Source organism: Phyllobates terribilis, unplaced genomic scaffold, assembly GCF_046119375.1.
Source record: "Phyllobates terribilis strain yellow unplaced genomic scaffold, ASM4611937v1 Scaffold_1__5_contigs__length_1240528914, whole genome shotgun sequence".
NCBI lineage: Eukaryota > Metazoa > Chordata > Amphibia > Anura > Dendrobatidae > Phyllobates > Phyllobates terribilis.
The window spans coordinates 968,315,996-968,336,648 of NW_027362761.1; the positions used below are offsets into that span (position 1 = coordinate 968,315,996).

Below are 20,653 nucleotides of genomic sequence, written 5' to 3' on the forward strand. Positions count from 1 at the left end.
AAAAGGCCAGGTCTACCTCTCTTCCCTCTACCTCGATCGTCCGTTCTCCCTTCTTGAGGGCCTCCAGGAAACAGCGTCGCAAGTCACCATCCCTGAGGTCCAGAGGTGAGTAAGCCCCCCGAGAAGACCCTGAGGCCCCGGCTTCTACCCCTGCAAAACTCCGGTGACTAGCAGCCGGGGGGCAGATGGACCAGCCCTGTCCCCACTCCCCCCACTACTAACAGACATACCCTTCTTACCCCCTGCCACAGACACACCAACACTCGTATCCTCAGCCACAGACACATCCATACCCACGCCATCCCCATCCATGTCAACAGTCACCCCACTCGCCCCACTCCCACTCACATGCCCACTGGGGTCACAGTTTTTTCGTTTCTGGACACTCTTTTTACCACCAGTTTTATCACCAGCATTGCTTGCTGCATTATTACTGCCGCCACCTGCTTGCAGCCCTTGGTTTTGGGAGCCAGGTGCTGCTGCCATTTTTGCCAGAGCCCCTGTCCCAGATAAGCCCACGGACACAGAGGACCCCGACAGGCATGCACACCCTCTATTGTCCGCAGCAGCTGTGGCACTACTGCTCTCAGCAGTGACTTTTGCTGCACTCTTAGTAGCTGTCTGTGCTAAGCCCCGCCCCTTTTGGGTGGAGCCACGTCCACTTGGCGGGGTTTGCCTTTGAGGCCACGTCCCCCGCACCAGGCAGCACAGTGGGGGCCTCCGAGGCCACTCCCACCGGCGCCGTGGATGACAGGGAGGCCGCGCCCCCCGAAGCCGGCCGCGCCAGGACCGCCGAAGCCGACCCGGGTCTACTCACAGGGGCCCCTGGACCAGCAGCACCAGCTCTCAGGGGCACAGCACCCCCTGCCATCACACCCTTGGCCACAAATAGCCTGGCCACACCAGCTCCGGTGGCCGGCCCCAGGCTAGGCCACTCCCCCTTGGGTAGCAGGCCCCACCTTTCCCTTATGAGCCGGCTCAGCCAGAGCCGCAGGCCCCGCGCCCTTTACCTTACCAGGTGCCTGATCCAGATTTAGCGTATCCATGTGTGAGGGACCCAGACACCACAGCACACGCCGCCGGAGGTGCGGCCCCGGCTGTCGGTGTGCCACCGGCAGCGCAGGAGGCTGCGGCAGATGTACATGCCACCCCCTGCACGCCAGCAGGCGCACCAGGTGCCAGGCCAGACCCCCCTCTTACAGGGGATCCAGCCCGAGCACCACCACAGGTGACACCCACCGTTGGGCCGCCCTCCGCGCCATGCTCCATATCAGACACCTCTGTTCCACTGCCTCAATTACCACAAACAGAGGCAGCGCTCTGCGTGCCATGGCCTATATTCTCCCTGCTCCCTCGCTGCGGACCCACAACAGAGTCCAAGCCGGGGTGGGTGGCGGGTGCCGCACAACGGGACAGGGGGGCCCCAGAGAGGGGGACATACACAAACTTGTGTGCAACTGATGTTTTTCTCCTTTTTTTTTCCTTTTCTCTTCGTCCCCCTCCCAGGTGCCTTATCCTCGCAAATCTAATCCCTGAACGCAAGCTGACCAAAACGTGCCACAGACTCGATCTGCTGGATCTGCTGCCTGATGAGGCAGCCCCCCTCACTGCTACTACTCCCATCCTCCTCATCCTCCCCCTCACTCCCGCTGCCCTCTGAAGGGCCAGAATCAGACGGGAGAGCCATCTGCTCAGGGGCTATCCCGCTATGCGATGCCTGGAGATCACTTACCAGGCCACCAGGCGGTGGGTAGGGCGCAACCTCCTCAACGCATACCTCTTCCTCCTCCACCGCCTGGCCGGGGCCCTGCGACCCCTCCAGAGCCCCACCGGTCATGGCTCTGAACCGGTCATCATTCTCCAGCTTCTCCTTAAAGGGTCCACTGCCCGCCAAGATGGTGCATCTGCGGTCTTCCAGCTCTTGAATGGCCCGTTTGATCTTCCGGACCGCGGCGGATAGCTCAAGCTTCTTGCTGCCAGAGGCCCTCTCGGACCTCTCCTGAGCTACCCTCAACTCCCCCCAGAGGGATCTTAGCTTCTTTGAGGTGTCCTCATACTCGCAGAGGTGCGCATGGATACGGGAGGCATAGGTGACAGTTGCCTCCCTCGCCACCTTGGTACCCCAATCAAGGGGCACCGCTGCAGCACCTCTGCTCATACTCGACCTACCTCCTGAGGGAGGAGCTGCCGCGGTCGTAGCCTCGGGGTTCCTCCGGGTCCTCATGTCATGGCAGTCAAAAAGTCCCAGGTGAAAAATTACCTCCCTTCCCAGGAGCTCTCTCCAAACGGCACACACAGCACACAGCAGGCTCTGCCTCCACCTCTTCCTGTCTGGAGCTGCAGCAGACAGAACTGGAACTTTTTTAATTATAAAAGAAGTATAAACCAAACCATAAATACACAGTATGCAAAGAACAAAATGCAAAACCCCAGCAAAGCACAACCTAACGGAAACCCCAAGAGGTCCAAAAGTATAATGTCCAGTAAAACATATAAAGCAAAAATGTCCTGCAATGTTCATAGAACATAAAATGTCCTTTTTCCCAAAATCCCCCCCAAGCAAGCGAAGACCTTAACTTTTTGTTTTTTTATTATATAACCAAAATATCCCCTTCCAACATTCACTCACATTCATACCCATACATTTATAACTAGCCCCCAAAAGAATACAACAAACTGGCCCACTGCCAAAAAATTAAAGAAATAGGCCACCTGGCCGAAAACTTAATACACAGAAAACTTTTTTTTTTTTTGTTAATAACCTAAACTAAATTTTTCCCACTCCCGACACCCAAGGTCCCACAACAGTCTGTGGCCTCATCACACCAGGGTCCCACTAAAGTTTGCGGCCCACAAAGATACCAGGTCCTTTTGCCTTTTTTTCATCCATTTTAGGATGTCCATATCACCAACCCATCCACCAAACCCTTCCCCCCTCTCCCCTGAAACCCCCCACCCAACCTACACTAACCCCCCACCCACACACACACATCATAATACACATACATATCATGCAAAAAAAAAATAATATACACAACTTTATAGATTTATATATATTCTAGAATTCAATATTACTGTTAAAAATACATTGTATGATTTACATAGGCTTTGTGCTACATTAGAACACAGACAAAACAGATCACTGTAGGTAAGGAAACATTAAATATTAAATAAAGAAAATAAAATAAAAAAAGTGTAAACACTAAACTAACTGGGAGAATGGCTAATGCAGCACACACCTAATCAAGTGGTATTACAGAGTAGAAAAAAAATGTATTAGAACTAATTCTTTTTTCCAGTCTACACAAAATACATAGAACGCACTGAAGAAAATCTCTGGAGCTGGTCTACTCTTGGGTCACATCTATGAAGGCCACAGTCACTGATGTCAAGCTAATATATATATTTTTATTTTGCCAAAGGCTTTCTCTGCTGTGACTAGCTCAGCATCTTGGTGAAAACTGAGGGTTTGTTGGAGTATCAATGTAAGATTTCAGTTCATATGCTGCCCCACTGTCAACTTCCATGGACTTCCGAGAGAACAGAAGCCTGACATCTTTGTGGACGTAGACCTTCCCAGACTTAGAACTTTGGAACCTCAGGTGGATGAGGTAGCACAGTGTCCGCTATTCTGTCCTCATGATGTTCTCCTGGACTGTCACTTTCTTATCTCGTTTCCCAGGAACAGAAAACGTTCTCTGCCACAGCAATGTCTGGTGATTGGGTGGCATTTCTTGCAAGTCATATTTCACCACAAACATCTTCACCACAGTCTTGTTTGGATTAAATAAGGCACTTGAATTGTTTCAGAAGGAGGTATGCGATATTCCCTTTTGCCAAGCGATTCCAGTGTGATGTTACCCATGTAAGTGGAAGGAGCATTGTCCTCTGAAACACTGAAGAACGAAACCCTGACAGGCAACGTCATGTGGGTTGGACAGAATACGCCACATGCGCCAACGTCTGCTGTAAAACCTTTAACTGTGCCCAGAGGCTGTAATCGATAGTTCAAGATGGACTCCTCAAAGTTTCCAAGAAGGCTCAGACAAGGGGCTGGTGGAGCACTGCAACTTAGCTGTCTGTGAACTCTACCCCATGTTCTGTTTTCTCACAGTGACGTTGTCTCTTTGTAGATAAAACTTTGAATTGCAGTAAGGAAGTGTCCAGATCAAAATACCCCGACTGGCTCTTTCTTTGTGGTACCGGACTGGAAAGTAAAGGTAAACCAGTGCAAGGGTGAAAGGCCTTGGTAGAGATCCCATCAAGAGAATGAAAACCTTTTTTCTTCCAATTATTTGAAGGTCGCAGAGGAACAGACTTCGTTTGGTCTATGTACTTTAGCCTCTCACATCTCGGACAGCTCACAATGCTTCTCCCCTGGTCTTGTGCACCACAGTCACATTTTGCTGGATCCTCATTCTCATCACGAGTCGGCTTCTGCTTGTCCTGGGTCTCTCTAGCTTTCTGACTGTCTCTGTCCTTTGTAACATAATTTTCAATGCTGTGAAGTTGATTGGTATGATCAGACCCTTGTGCTTTCCTTACGTTGCTCTCTGTACATTTCGGTTCTAGGGTTTGAGAAACACCACAGGTTTTAAATGCCATAGCGTTTCGCGAACAGTTTTTGCGGTTATCGAGATGGATGGGGTCACTATTCCTATTTTCAGTGTCGTTGGCCTGTTTGTGGTTGAAGATATGGATGTTCGGGGTGCTATGATTTGACAGGTGATGTAACATTCCTTTACTGACATACTTTTCAGTCTGTTCACTGTATTTTAGGTCTCCCCTATCAGGGGACATGAAGATATTCTCCTTACTGGACAATGAGAAAGCTGGTGGGCTGAGTTTATTTACTGCGTGTTGATGTATGTTTGAAATGAGTTCATGAGCTTGAACTAAATCTAGTTTCCGTCTAGCTTGTGGTTTCGGAGATGATCTACCATCAGGACTATGTCGGGAGGAAGTTATGGGCGTTTCTGAAGCAGCTTTTAGTTTTCTGTCACCGGTTTCAGGGCTCAGAGTCATATCTGAAGTAGGTGCATATAAAACAGGTGTTTCATTCCTATGAAGGTTATCATCTTCACATGGGTTTCTGAATATTTTGCAGCTCAAGGGGTTGGGGTCGTGCAATTTAAAGGAGCGACTAGCTATGTGTGATGTGGTCTGTTCACACTGCAGCAAGCGCTGTGCTATTCTTGCTATGACTTCTTGACGTTCCTGGATTAGGGAGCATATTAAAGGATTGGTCTCTGGTGGCTGGGGTATGGGGGAATTGATGGGCATGTCAACCAAAGATAATGATTTAAAGTTTCTGACAGGCGAGCCTTGCAGGCTTGTTTTAGGATCGCTGATACTGAAACACTGAATCTTAGACTGTGATGTTCCAACGTCACCGCTATTGCCAGAAATTAACTTAACATTTCTACCAGGGAGAGTAAGATTCATGCTAAGACTCATTCTCGCCTGCAGTAGTCCGTCAGATCCTACAGTCCACGTCTGCTTGCTACATGTATGATGAGCACTGGGCGCACTTTGCTGGCCACTCTCTTTATGATCTCGAGTTGGAGGACCTATCTGCTCATGTGAAGAAAATCGCTTTTCATAGAAGCCAAAACTACTGTGGATGCTACAGTTCAACACCGGATAACTGGATTGTCTAGGCAATGACTGGACGCTGACTTTCAAGGCCATATTGTGAGACATGTTGGGGACGGGAAACACATGTTCAGTTGGTGAATGAGTAAAATTCCATTGGAGCTCGCCATCGGCTCCACTGACTCGGTAGATAATGTTTTGCGGCACAGCTCCATGAGAGACACTTAACCAGGCGCTTAACTGAGAAAAGAAAACAAATGAACGGATAGCCAACAAGAGAGTCTTCTCTTTGATGAAATGGTCTCCACTCTGCCTGGGCACCGGCTCCAGAGTCCACCTCTCCAGCAAGAGGGCATCTTGCTTCATGGCAGGATCATTGAAATCATTTGCTTCTCGGCACTGCGCCTCTTTATCACTGCATTCATGCTTACTGGCCCCTGGCTGACTCCATTTTGCTGGAGGGCAATGGAGACCTTCTGTCCGGCCTTTCACTGAATGCTCAGGAGTGCGACCTTCAGTAATCAGCAAAGCCAGATACACCAGAAAATCCTCCGCCTCATATTCAAAGAACTCATCCAACGAATCTCTGTCTGGCTTCATCCTCTCGGCGGTATATATACACAACTTTATAACATTACATTAGGATGTTTCTAATCACCTCTTCCCGGGGGAGGACTTTCTGCTGGGTGGACACTAAACACCGTGCATTCCACGTGTAGAACCTAGTCACTAAACTAACTAAGAAAACTGTGCCCCGATCTCGGCCACCAAGGGACCTGAATGCCCCATAGGCCCACTCCGCATAGGAAAGGCCTGCCAGCCTAGGCCAGACAATGGAAGCACCCACCCTACTGTAGACCTCTGTATTAAAGGGACACTGAAGCAGGAAGTGCTCCATGCTTTCAAGCATGCCGCCACACTCCTTGCGGGGACAATCCCGGTCATCAGAGTTCTTGTACTGCAGGTTACCCCTCACATACAGTCTCCCATGGAAGCAGCGCCAAGTCAACTCCCAAAACTTCAAGGGGATCCACTTAGCGTTTAATAACCCGAGCCCCACCTCCAGATCCCGGCTTGGGCAATCCTTGAGCGCCAGGGGCTTCTGGAAGTGGGTCAACAGAATCCTATTGTCAAGTAACCTCCTTGACAAGGTCCTGATCTCCCACACTCCCAGACCCCACCGGCGGATCACCTTCACAACCAGGGTAGCATAAGCTGGAAGATACCCATGAGGCGTTCGAAGGTCCTTCACCCACCCTCCTGTCTCCCATTCCTGGAAGAAAGGCTGAAACCACCCCCTACAGGAGAATACCCACGGAGGAGCCCTCTCTAACCAGAGGTTGGTGATGTTTGCCTTAAGAAAGGTGTTTACTAGAAACACCACTGGGTTGACCATACCCAACCCTTTTAGTACGTGACCTCCCTCTTGATTAGGTTCAGCCTATTCTCCCACAATAGTTGGAAGAACAGGCTGTAGACCCATGTGCAAAGAGGCTCTGGCAAGATCCAGACGCTGCCAAGGTATATTAATAAAGGGAGCAAATACCCCTTGGCCAGGTAACCCTTTCCCTCAGGTCAAGGACCAACCCTTCCACTGATCCACCTTCTGGGCGGCGATCTTAAGTCTGCCCTCCCAGTTTTGCTGGGTATAGTCCCCTGGGTGGAAACTGATGAATAAAATTTTTGCTGTGGCCTGAGGCCCTGGAAGGGTGTCCGGGAGATCAAAACTTGGATCTCCCCCTCCCAGCCAGAGACTCTCACAGTTATCTCAGTTGATCATGGACCCAGATGCCACCAAGTAGCACTCAACCTCAGCTATGACCCAGCCTGCCTCCCCTCTCGAGGATACAAAAAGGGAAAAGTCATCGTCGTACGCCACTACCCTCAAGGTGGCCTCTGGCTCCGCCCGTTCCTTCCCGACTCCCACCAACGGTTCGCGCTCCACCCTCCTTAAAAAGGGGTCGATTGCGAACACGTATAACAGTGGGCTCAGAGGACAGCCCTGGCGGACACCAGACTTCACCTCAAAAGGGTGTCCGACCCAACCGTTCACAAGCGGAAAAGTCTCTGCCCCATTGTCTAAAACTCTTAACCAATCAACAAACCTCCTGGGCAGACCGTACCTCAGAAGGACAGACCAGAAGTATTCATGGTTAACACGGTCAAAGGCCTTCGCCTGGTCTAAGGACAGCAAGTACCCCTTCCAGTGACCCGCCCTGCCCTGCTCCACTGCCTCTCGGATACCGAGCACAGCACTAAAAGTACTGTGGCCTGGAACAGAGCAGTGCTGGGCCCCCGAAAGGAGCCGGGGTGCAAACTTCACCAACCGATTAAAAAGCACCTTTGCCAGAACCTTTCGGTCCATATTGAAAAGCGCTATGGGACGCCAATACTCAATACGGGACGAGTCTTTACAATTCGACAGAATAATCAGGGCAGACTTCCTCATTGAACCGGGCAGAATGTCCGAGGAGAGACATTCATTAAAAACCTCAGTCATGAGGGGGACCAAAGAGTCCCTAAAAGTCCTGTAAAACTCAGATGTTAAGCCATCCGGACCAGGTGATTTTTTGGGCCGGAGCCCATCAATGGCCCATCTCACTTCCTCTTCCCTGATTGCTTCTGCCAAAACATGAAGAGAGGGCTCATCCCCTGGCTCAGGGATGGTTTCAGCCAGGAAAGCCGACATCTCATCCCGATCTGGATCCCTCCTTCCCAAGAAGTGCGAGTAGAAGGATCTGACCACGTCCAGGATCTGTTCAGGGATCCCGCACTGTCGATCAGTCCTGTTACCATCTTACAACTCACTGACATCCTGCAGTTTCTGTAGGGGTCGGGAGAGCGGTACCTCCCGAAATCCCTCTCAAAATCTAAGGATGTGTGCCTCTCATACTGGCACCCCTTGAGCAAGGCCTTCACCCTGGAGATTTCCTCACGGTCCCCTCCAGTTGAGATGAGCTTCTCGAGTTTCATCCCCAGCTCCCGATACAGGCCATACCTCTTGAGGCCTCTGAGGCTCGAGAGCTGACAGAAGAACCCTGCAACCCTTCTTTTGAAGATCTACCACCACTCAGACTTACTCCTACAGAGACCCAAGAGAGGTACCTGGCTCTGAAGAAATTCCTCAAAGGATTGTCTTACATCCGCGTCTTACATCCGCTTCTTCCAACAGGGACGAATTCAGCTTCCATAGGCCTCTCCCTATCCAGGGAGTCTCTGTAACATTCAAGGAAAAGAAAATGAAACAGTGATCGGAGAATTCCACCTCAACAGCGGACACTGCAGAAGAGACGGCTTCCTCCTTTAAAAAAAACCTATCTATCCTAGGCCTACAACTACCCCTATGAAAAGTGAAACCCGGGTGACCTGGGGTGTGCGGGATGTGGACATCCACAAGGCGAGCTTCGCTTGCTATGCTATTAAGGGTATTACTATCAAAAGCCAGCCTTCGGTCTCCGGGGCCACCCCTATCACGGGATCTAGTTATAATATTAAAGTCCCCACCGAAGACCACCTGCCGGCTTGTAAAAAGATAAGGCTTGATCTTCAGGAAGAGACATTTACAGTCCCACTTTGACTGTGGACCATAGATATTAATGAGCCGGAGCTCCTGTCCCCTCATGAAGACGTTAAGGACCAAGCACCTCCCCATTTCTACCTCGATCACCCGTCTGCATTTCACCTAAGCGGCCTTAAAAAGGACCGCTACCCCGCTAAATGGCTCGGCCGCAAGAGACCAGTATGATGGCCCGCACCTCCACTCCCTCCTTGCTTTGTAAATGGCCCCCATGTCTGCTAGTCTGTTCTCCTGCAAAAATAAAATGTCAGCCTCAACTCGGTTGAAAAAATCAAAGGCCATAAATCTGGCCGCATCTGACTTTATACTGGCAACATTAATCAATGCCAGAGTCAACGGGGTAGGTTCCGCCATCATGGGTGATTGAGTTAGACGGACTTCTTTTTGACCGTACCCCCCGATTTTTTATTCTCACCTTCAGAGGAGGAGCGAGACTCTCCCCTCCTCTTCAGTGACACAGAGGTGTCCATAGCACCCGACACCTCCTTCCCAGTACTGGGTTCCTCACCTCTGGACCCCCGGGCAGTCCCCACCAAAGGAAAGTGAGCCCCCCGGAGGACGGACCCCGCCGCTCCCTGAAGGCACCTCAGATGTTACCGCCGGTCCCTCACCCCCGACCTCCTACACAGCAGAGTCATCGAGGGCATGGAACCGGTTGGAGAGGGGGATCAGAGGGGAGCCGGTGAGCCCTTCCGTATGCACCGTAGTGGCCAGGGGGGGGGCTTTAGATGTTTTTGCCCCTTTTCTGTTCCTCCTCCTCCGACTCTTACTGGTCTTACTGTCACCTGATTTTTTAGGCTGCTCCACCACCTCCTCGTCCAGACTTTCATACTGGGAGGAGTAATCAGAAGTAGCCACCTCCTCCCTCTCCATCCTCCTGATCTCCTCGCTCACTGCCTCCTCCACTAGTGCCTCAGGGGCTCCGGTTGCCGCTTCTGGAGAGGGGACAGCCATCACCCCAGTCGCCTGAGGCTTATCCTGCCCCCTACCCCCACGGCGCCTCACCTGATGCCACTGGTGGGCAGATGTACTTACCTCTTCTTCCCTCACTGGCCCCTCAGCTCCTCTCCTGCCCCCACCTCCAGCTCTAGCAGAGGATGCACCACCGGGGACCCCCCCATGGCTCTCCCCCACCTGATCAGAGATGGTGTTAGAAAAGCAGCGGGGGCAGCGGCTATACGGGTGACCTAGGTCACCACACAGGTGACACCTAATGTCACCACAGGCTGCAGCAAGATGACCTACCCCGCCACACAAGGCACATTTCTGCACCTAGCAGCCCTCACTGAAGTGGCGGGGATCACCGCACCTGTGGCAGACTTTTGGTTGCCCCTGGTAGAAGACCAGGATCCTGTCACTCCCCAGAAATGCTGAAGAGGGGATGTGGGTGACAGTACTGCCTGAGATCTTCAACCTCATAATGAAGGTCCAGCCCCCTGACCAAATACCAAACTCGTCCCTGTTCTTCTTTGGGATGTCCGTGACCTCCCTATAGCGAGAAAGCCACGTCACGATGTCAATACCAGAGAGTGACTCGTTATTGGTTAGAACGGTCAACTCTCTTTACTCCATTTTGGCGAGACACCGCCTGCACGGCAAAGTCTCGCCAGCCGGGCTCCCCCTTCACCAGTTCAAAATTCGACCAGAAAAGCTCTAGGCCCTCTGGCCGAACAAAACTTATGTCGAAGATGGGGGTACCAAAAGGATGGATCAGGGCAAAGATGTCAGTCACCCTGAAGTCCATCTTCAGGAGGAGCTCCACGACCCTCGCTCTTGGCGGGCACGCTTCACTGCCCCTCCACCGAAGACTGACCACATTCCTCCCGGCCACCCCCTGCCCGGCTGTACGAAGGGACCACACTGTCTCCCCCTCCCTTTTATCTTGGAAGGCGGCCAGGCCATGTCTATCCAGCCAAAAGCCCAGGTCCATCTCTCTTCCCTCTACCTCGATCGTCCGTTCTCCCTTCTTGAGGGCCTCCAGGAAACGGCATCACAAGTCACCATCCCTGAGGTCCAGAGGTGAGGAAGCCCCCCGAGAAGACCCCGAGGCCCCGGCTACTACCCCCGCAAAACTCCAGGGACTAGCAGCCGGGGAGGGGGGCAGATGGACCAGCCCTGTCCCCACTCCCCCCTACTACCAACAGACATTCCCTTCTTACTCCCTACCACAGACACATCTATACAAATGCCATCCCCATCCATGTCAACAGTCACCTCACTCGCCCCACTCCCACACACATGGACACTGGGGTCACAGTTTTTTCGTTTCTGGACGCTCTTTTAATCACCAGTTTTATCTCCAGCATTGCTTGCTGCATTATTACTGCTGCCACCTGCTGGCAGCACCTTCCCTGCCGGGTTGGTTTGGGAGACAGGTGCTGCTGCCATTTTTGCCGGAGCCCCTGCCCCAGATAAGCCCACGGACTCAGAGGACCCCGACAGGCATGCACACCCACTATTGTCCGCCGCAGGCGTGGCACTACTGCTCTCAGCATTGACCTTTGCTGCACTCTTAGAAGCTGTCTGCGCTAAGCCCTGCCCCTTTTTGGGTGGAGCCACATCCACTTAGGCGGGGTTTTCCTGTGAGGCCACGTCCCCCGCACCAGGCAGCACGGTGTGGGCCTCCGAGGCCACTCCCACCGGCGCCGTGGATGACAGGGAGGCTACGACCTCAGCAGCACAGTGGGGGCCCCAGAGGCCACTCCCACCAGCGCCGTGGACGGCAGGGAGGCCGCGCCCCCCCGAAGCCAGCCGCACCGGGACCCCCAAAGCCAACCCGGAACTGCCGGAGCCGCAGGCCCGCGCTGTATACCTTACCAGGTGCCTGGGTCCCTAAAAGTGATCCAGTTTTAGTAGATCCGTGTGTGAGGGACCCAGACACCCCAGCACACGCCGCCGGAGGAGCGGCCCCAGCTGTCGGTGCGCTACCGGCAGCACAGGAGGCAGCGGCAGATGTACATGCCGCCCCCTGCACGCCAGTTGGCGCACCAGGTGCCAGGCCAGACGCCCCTCTTACAGGGGATCCAGCCCGAGCACCACCACAGATGACACCCACCGTCGGGCCGCCCTCCGCGCCATGAACCATATCAGACACCTCTGTTCCACTGCCTCCATTACCACAAACAGAGGCAGCGCTCTACGTTCCATGGCCTATATTCTCCCTCGCTCCTTCGCTGCAGACCCACAACAGAGTCCAAGTCGGGGTGGGTGGCGGGTGCCTCACAACGGGACAGGAGGGCCCCAGAGAGGGGGACATACGCAAACTTGTGTGCAACTGATGTTTTTCTCCTTTTTTTTTTGCTTTTCTCTTCGTCCCCCTCCCTGGTGCCTCATCCTCGCAAATCTCATCCCCGAACGCAAGCTGTCAAAAACGTGCCGGGGACTCGATCTGCTGGATCTGCTGCATGATGAGGCAGCCCCCCTCACTGCTACTACTCCCATCCTCCTCATCCTTCCCTTCGCTCCCGCTGCCCTCTGAAGGGCCAGAATCAGACGGGAGAGCCATCTCCTCAGGGCTATCCCGCTATGCGATCCCTGTAGATCACTTACCAGGCCACCAGGCGGTGGGTAGGGCGCAACCTCCTCAACGCATACCTCTTCCTCCTTCACCGCCTGGCCAGGGCCCTGCGACCCCTCCAGAGCCCCACCAGTCATGGCTCTGAACCGGTCATCATTCTCCAGCTTCTCCTTAAAGGGTCCACTGCCCGCCAAGATGGTGCATCTGTGGTCTTCCAGCTCTTGAATGGCCCGTTTGATCTTCCGGACTGCGGCGGATAGCTCAGGCTTCTTGCTGCCAGAGGCCCTCTCGGACCTCTCCTGAGCTACCCTCAACTCCCCCCAGAGGGATCTTAGCTTCTTTGAGGTGTCCTCATTCTCGCAGAGCTGGGCATGGATACGGGAGGCATAGGTAACGGTTGCATCCCTCGCCACCTTGGTACCCCAATCAAGGGGCACCACTGCAGCACCTCTGCTGGTACTCGACCTACCTCCGGAGGGAGGAGCCACCGCGGTCGTAGCCTCGGGGGTCCTCCAGTTCCCCATGCCAGAACCCTTGCTGCCTTGGCCTGAGCTTGCAGCCTTAGCCGGGTTGGTGTTCCTCCCACCCCCTGCCGGTTTAGACCGGGAGGTGGGAGCCGGGGGCCCAGCCCCGGAGGCCAGTCCCACCACGAGCCTTCTTCCCTGGGAAGGGGGCAGACAAAAAGTCCCAGGTGAAAAATTACCTCCCTTCCCAGGAGCTCTCTCCAAATGGCACACACAGCACACAGCAGGCTCCGCCTCCACCTCTTCCTGTCTGGAGCTGCAGCTGACAGAACTGGAACTCTTTTTATTATAAAAGTATAAAACAAACCATAAATACACATTATACAAAGAACAAAATGCAAAACCCCAACAAAACACAACCCAACGGAAACCCCAACAAGTCCAAAATTATAATGTCGAGTAAAACTTATAAAGCAAAAATGTCCTGCAATGTTCATAGAACATAAAATGTCCATTTTCCCAAAATCCCCCCCAGCAAGGTCAGACCTTAACCTTTTTTTTTTATTATATAACCAAAATATCCCCTTCCAACATTCACTCACATTCATACCCATAACCCCCAAAAGAAAACAACAAACTGGCCTACTGCCAAAAATGTAAAGAAATAGGCCACCTGGCCGAAAACTTAATACACAGCAAACTTTTTTTTTTGTTAATAACCTAAAGTGGGGGCAACCTTGATTGTTAAGGGCACAGCTAATGTTGTGGGACACGTGCTTGTGTAATGCGAGGACGCCACACCGGGAGAAATAGTGATGGCTGGGGACCGAGTACCGAGGGACGACCGCCGCCATAAGGTTGCGGAAAGCTTCCGTCTCAACAAGCCTAAAGGCAACATTTTGAGCTCAAGCAGTCGCGAAATGTGGGAATTTAGTAGTGTGGCCTGTGGGGCGTTGGCTGTGTATTTGCGCTGGCGTTCCAAGGACTGGGGTATGGACAACTAAACACTGCGCTGGGACACGGACATGCTTGCTGATGGTGCTAGTTGAGAGTGTGCAATGACAGGTGTAGGGCAGGAGGCATCTTCACATGCATTATGGACATGGGATTGGCTTGCTCGCACAACAGCGGAAGAAGCAGTGGTGTCACCCGCAGACACTGTTACTGGACTCTGGGGTTCGGCCCACAATGTCGTTTGCTTTGCTGCCATGTGCCTGATTATGCTGGTGATGGTCAGGCTGGTACTGGTCTGGCAGGTGGTGCAAATGGCCTTTTTGGGATTATCTGCAGAGTCTTTAAAAAATAGGCCACCTGGCCGAAAACTTAATACACAGCAAGCTTTTTTTTTTTTGTTAATAACCTAAACTAAATTTTTCCCACTCCCCACACCCAAGGTCCCACGACAGTCTGTGGCCTCATCACCCCAGGGTCCCACTAAAGTTTGCGGCCCACAAAGATACCAGGTCCCTTTGCCTTTTTTTCATCCATTTAAGGATGTCCATATCACCAACCCATCCACCAAACCCTTCCCCCCTCCCCCCTGAAGCCCCCCATCTAACCTACACTAAACCACCCCCCCCACACACACACTTCATAATACACATACATATCATACAAAAAAAAAATAATATACATAACTTTATAGATTTATATATATTTTAGAATTCAATATTACTGTCAAAAATACATTGTATGATTTACATAGGCTTTGTGCTACATTAGAACACAGACAAAACAGATCACTGTAGGTAAGGAAAAATTAAATATCAAATAAAGAAAATAACATAAAAAAAGAGTAAACACTAAACTAACTGGGAGAATGGCTAATGCAGCACACACCTAAACAAATATAAGGACTGGATGCAAATATACTAAGGTGCAGATGTGTCTATATCAAAGCAAACCTATATATGTGACACATCAACTGTATCGTTAAAAAGTAACATTTATTAAATAGATATAATAAAATACATAGCAAGATAAAATGAGGGAAAGGGTGACACAAAAAGGGAGGTTACTGGGTAGGACAATACTTAATAAATAATGAATACATAATGTGTTCAGTTTCTATACATCAGATAGAACAATGTGTATAAACAACCAGTGTTTTAAATGGGGTCCACAATAAGGTGCATAGTGCTAAAGATGGACAACAGTGATAAAGATGTGCTACATCATAAATAAATCAATAAGGAGTATAGAAACAGAAGCAAGAGGTGCATTAGTAATGAGGCATGTACTAACCCAGATAGCCAGATCCGACCCGCGTTTCGCCAAGGGGGGGCTTTGACGAGGATGTCACCTAAACAAGTGGTATTACAGAGTAGAAAAAAATGGATTAGAACTAATTTTTTTTCCAGTCTGCACAAAATACATAGAACGCACTGAAGAAAATCTCTGGTGCTGGTCTACTCTTGGGTCACATCTATGAAGACCAGAGTCACTGATGTCAAGCTAATATATATATTTTTATTTTGCCAAAGGCTTTCTCTGCTGTGGCTAGCTCAGCATCTGGGTGAAAACTGAGGGTTTGTTGGAGTATCAATGTAAGATTTCAGTTCCTATGCTGCCCCACATTCAACTTCCATGGACTTCCGAGAGAAAAGAAGCCTGACATCTTTGTGGAGGTAGACCTTCCCAGACTTAGAACTTTGGAACCTCAGGTGGATGAGGTAGCGCAGTGTCCGCTATTCTGTCCTCATGATGTTCTCCTTGACTGTCACTTTCTTATCTCGCTTCCCAGGAACAGAAAACGTTCTATGCCGCAGGAATGTCTGGTGATTGGGTGGCATTTCTTGCAAGTCATATTTCACCACAAACATCTTCACCACAGTCTTGTTTGGATTCAATAAGGTCACTTGAATTGTTCCAGAAGGAGGTATGCGATATCCCCTTTTGCCAAGAGATTCCAGTGTGATGTTACCCATGTAAGGAGAAGGAACATTGTCCTCTGAAACACTGAAGAACGAAACCCTGACAGGCAACGTCATGTGGGTTGGACAGAATACGCCACTCGCGCCAACGTCTGCTGTAAAACCTTTAACTGTGCCCAGAGGCTCCAATCGATAGTTCAAGACGGACTCCTCAAAGTTTCCAAGAAGGCTCAGACAAGGGGCCGGTGGAGCACTGCAACTTAGCTGTCTGTGAACTCTACCCCATATTCTGTTTTCTCACAGTGATGTTGTCTCTTTGTAGATAAAACTTTGCATTGCAGTAAGGAAGTGTCCAGATCAAAATACCCCGACTGGCTCTTTCTTTGTGGTACCGGACTGGAAAGTAAAGGTAAACCAGTGCAAGGGTGAAAGGCTTTGGTAGAGATCCCATCAAGAGAATGAAAACCTTTTTTCTTCCAATTATTTGAAGGTCGCAGAGGAACAGACTTCGCTTGGTCTATGTACTTCAGCCTCTCACATCTCGGACAGCTCACCATGCTTCTCCCCTTGTCTTGTGCACCACAGTCACATTTTGCTGGATCCTCATTCTCATCATGAGTCGGCTTCTGCTTGTCCTGGGTCTCTCTAGCTTTCTGACTGTCTCTGTCCTTTGTAACATAATTTTCAATGCTGTGAAGTTGATTGGTATGATCAGACCCTTGTGCTTTCCTTGCGTTGCTCTCTGTACATTTCGGTTATAGGGTTTGAGAAACACCACAGGTTTTAAATGCCACAGCGTTTCACGAACAGTTTTTGCGGTTATCGAGATGGATGGGGTCACTATTCCTATTTTCAGTGGCAATGGCCTGTTTGTGGTTGAAGATATGGATGCTCGGGGTGCTATGATTTGACAGGTGATGTAATGTTCCTTTACTGACATACTTTTCAGTCTGTTCACTGTATTTTAGGTCTCCCCTATCAGGGGACATGAAGATATTCTCCTTGCTGGACAATGAGAAAGCTGGTGGGCTGAGTTTATTTACTGCGTGTTGATGTATGTTTGAAATTTGTTCATGAGCTTGAACTAAAACTAGTTTCCATCTAGCTTGTGGTTTCAGAGAGGATCTACCATCAGGACTATGTCGGGAGGAAGTTATGGGCATTTCTGAAGCAGCTTTTAGTTTTCTGTCACTGGTTTCAGGGGTCAGAGTCATATCTGAAGTAGGTGCATATAAAACAGGTGTTTCATTCTTATGAAGGTTATCAGCTTCACATGGGTTTTTGAATATTTTGCAGCTCAAGGGGTTGGGTTCATGCAATTTAAAGGAGCGACTAGCTATGTGTGATGTGGTCTGGTCACACTGCAGCAAGTGCTGTGCAATTCTTGCTATGACTTCTTGACGTTCCTGGATTAGGGAGCCTATTAAAGGATTGGTCTCTGGTGGCTGGGGTATGGGGGAATTGATGAGCATGTCAACCAAAGATAATGATTTAAAGTTTCTGACAAGTGAGCCTTGCAGGCTTGTTTTAGGATCACTGATACTGAAACACTGAATCTTAGACTGTGATGTTCCAACGTCACAGCTATTGCCACATCCAGAAATTAACTTAACATTTCTACCAGGGAGAGTAAGATTCATGCTAAGACTCGTTCTCGCCTGCAGTAGTCCGTCAGATCCTACAGTCCACGTCTGCTTGCTACATGTATGCTGAGCACTGGGCGCACTTTGCTGGCCACTCTCTTTATGATCTCGAGTTGGAGGACCAATCTGCTCATGTGAAGAAAATCGCTTTTCATAGAAGCCAAAACTGCTGTGGATGCTACAGTTCAACACCGGATAACTGGATTGTCTAGGCAATGACTTGACGCTGATTTTCAAGGCCACGTTATGAGACATGGTGGGGACGGGAAGCACATGTTCAGTTGGTGAATGAGTAAAATTCCATTGGAGCTCGCCATCGGCTGCACTGACTCGGTAGATAATGTTTCGGGGCACAGCTCCATGAGAGACCCTTAACCAGGCGCTTAACTGAGAAAAGAAAACAAAAGAACGATTAGCCAACAAGAGAGTCTTCTCTTCGATGAAACGGTCTCCACTCTGTCTGAGCACCGGCTCCAGAATCCACCTTTCCAGCAAGAGGGCATCTTGCTTCATGGCAGGATCATTGAAATCATTTGCCTCCGTGCCAGATGCTTCATCACTGTAGCAACAGTCAGGAAGCAGCATCACCTCAACCATGATGGGAATATTATTTCTCCACAACAGCGTGACCTCAGACCTGGTTTTTCTAGCTTCTCGGCACTGCGCCACCATATCACTGCATTCATGCTTACTGGCCCCTGGCTGACTCGATTTTGCTGGAGGGCAATGGAGACCTTCTGTCCTGCCTTTCACTGAATGCTCAGGAGTGCGACTTTCAGTAATCAGCAAAGCCAGATACACCAGAAAATCCTCCGCCTCATATTCAAAGAACTCATCCAACGAATCTCTGTCTGTCTTCATCCTCTCGGCGGTATATATACACAACTTTATAACATTGCAATAAACCTAATAACATAATCACATTACCATAAATAACAACCATGAACCAAAATCAGACCCAAGTTCGGTGCTTGCAAGCCCTATATACGGGTTCCAGTACCATAAAACAAAAAACTACACATGAGGGTAACAGCCCACCACCGGGAATTGGAGACTACAGAGGCTCTCACCCTAATCTACCACACAGCACCCTATCCCTCTCTAATAAAGAAAAAGAAAACACTTTCCCTACCACCCTACCAATCTTTCCCTACCTGTCCCTACCTGACCCTCACTACCAACCTAATACTAACTACCTGTCCCTAAAGACTGTCCCTATCTGTTCCTACACATCTATCTGACCCTACAAATTAAGATAAAAAGACTAAACTCACCCTATCACAAGCACACAGAACCTAACTCTACCTAGGGCACATTAAATGAGAACCCCCTCCATAGAAGGGAGGCCCTCCCTGCACCCAGCCTCTCATACTCCAACTAGCGCCCTTTGGACAGGTCACCCAGTATGTTCCTAATCACCTCTTCCCGGGGGAGGACTTTCTGCTGGGTGGACACTAAACACTGTGCGTTCCACGTGTAGAACCTAGTCACTAAACTAACTAAGAAAACAGTGCCCCGATCTCGGCCACCAAGGGACCTGAATGCCCCATAGGCCTACTCCACATAGGAAAGGCCTGCCAGCCTAGGCCAGCCAATGGAAGCACCCACCCTACTGTAGACCTCTGTATTAAAGGGACACTGAAGCAGGAAGTGCTCCATGCTTTCAAGCATGCCGCCACACTCCTCGCGGGGACAATCCCGGTCATCAGAGTTCCTGTACTTCAGGTTGCCCCTCACATACAGTCTCCCATGGAAGCAGCACCAAGTCAAGTCCCAAAACTTCAAGGGGATCCGCTTCGAGTTTAATAACCCAAGCCCCACCTGCAGATCCCGGCTTGGGCAATCCTTGAGCGCCAGGGGCTTCTGGAAGTGAGTCAACATAACCCTATTGTCAAGTAACCTCCTTGACAAGGTCCTGATCTCCCACACTCCCAGACCCCACCGGCGGATCATCTTCACAACCAGGGTAGCATAAGCCGGAAGATGCCCATGAGGCGTTCGGAGGTCCTTCACCCGCCCTCCTGTCTCCCATTCCTGGAAGAAAGGCTGAAACCACCCCCTAGAGGAGAATACCCACGGAGGAGCCATCTCTAACCAGAGGTTGTCGATGTTTGCCTTAAGAAAGGTGTTTACAAGAAACACCACTGGGTTGACCATTCCCAACCCTCCTAGTCTCCTCGTGTGGTACGTGACCTCCCTCTTGATTAAGTTCAGCCTATTCCCCCATAATAGTTGGAAGAACAGGCTGTAGACCCGTGTCCAAAGAGGCTCTGGCAAGATGCAGACGCTGCCCAGGTATATTAATAAAGGGAGCAAATACCCCTTGGCCAGGTTAACCCTTTCCCTCAGGGTCAAGGACCAACCCTTCCACTGATCCACCTTCTGGGCGGCGATCTTAAGTCTGCCCTCCCAGTTTTGCTGGGGATAGTCCCCCGGGCCGAATCTGATGCCTAACATTTTTGCTGTTGCCTGAGGCCCTGGAAGGGTGTCTGGGAGATCAAAACTTGGATCTCCCCCTCCCAGCCAGAGACTCTCACACTTATCCCGGTTGATCATGGACCCAGATGCCACCGAGTAGCGCTCATCCTCAGACATGACCCAGTCTGCCTCCTCTCTCGAGGATACAAAAAGGGAAACGTCGTCGGCGTACGCCACTACCCTCTAGGTGGCCTCTGGCTTCGCTCGGTCCATCCCGACTCCCACCAACGGTCCGCGCTCCACTCTCTTAAAAAGGGGTCGATCGCGAACACGTATAACAGTGGGCTTAAAGGACAGCCCTGGCGGACACCAGACTTCACCTCAAAAGGGTGTCCGACCCAACCGTTCACAAGCGGAAAAGTCTCTGCCCCATTGTATAACACTCTCAACCAATCAACAAACCTCCCGGGCAGACCTCAGAAGGACGGACCAGAGGTACTCATGGTTAACCCGGTCAAAGGCCTTTGCCTGATCTAAGGACAGCAAGTACCCCTTCCAGTGACCTG

At 50.7% G+C, this 20,653-nt stretch overlaps 2 pseudogenes; both read right to left on the bottom strand.

Annotated features, from left to right (window-relative positions):
- Positions 1-3,273: 3,273 nt before the first annotated feature.
- LOC141172136 (atos homolog protein A pseudogene) lies at positions 3,274-6,203 on the bottom strand (annotated as a pseudogene).
- A 9,311-nt stretch (positions 6,204-15,514) lies between these two features.
- Positions 15,515-18,536, bottom strand: LOC141172144 (atos homolog protein A pseudogene; annotated as a pseudogene).
- Positions 18,537-20,653: the final 2,117 nt, after the last annotated feature.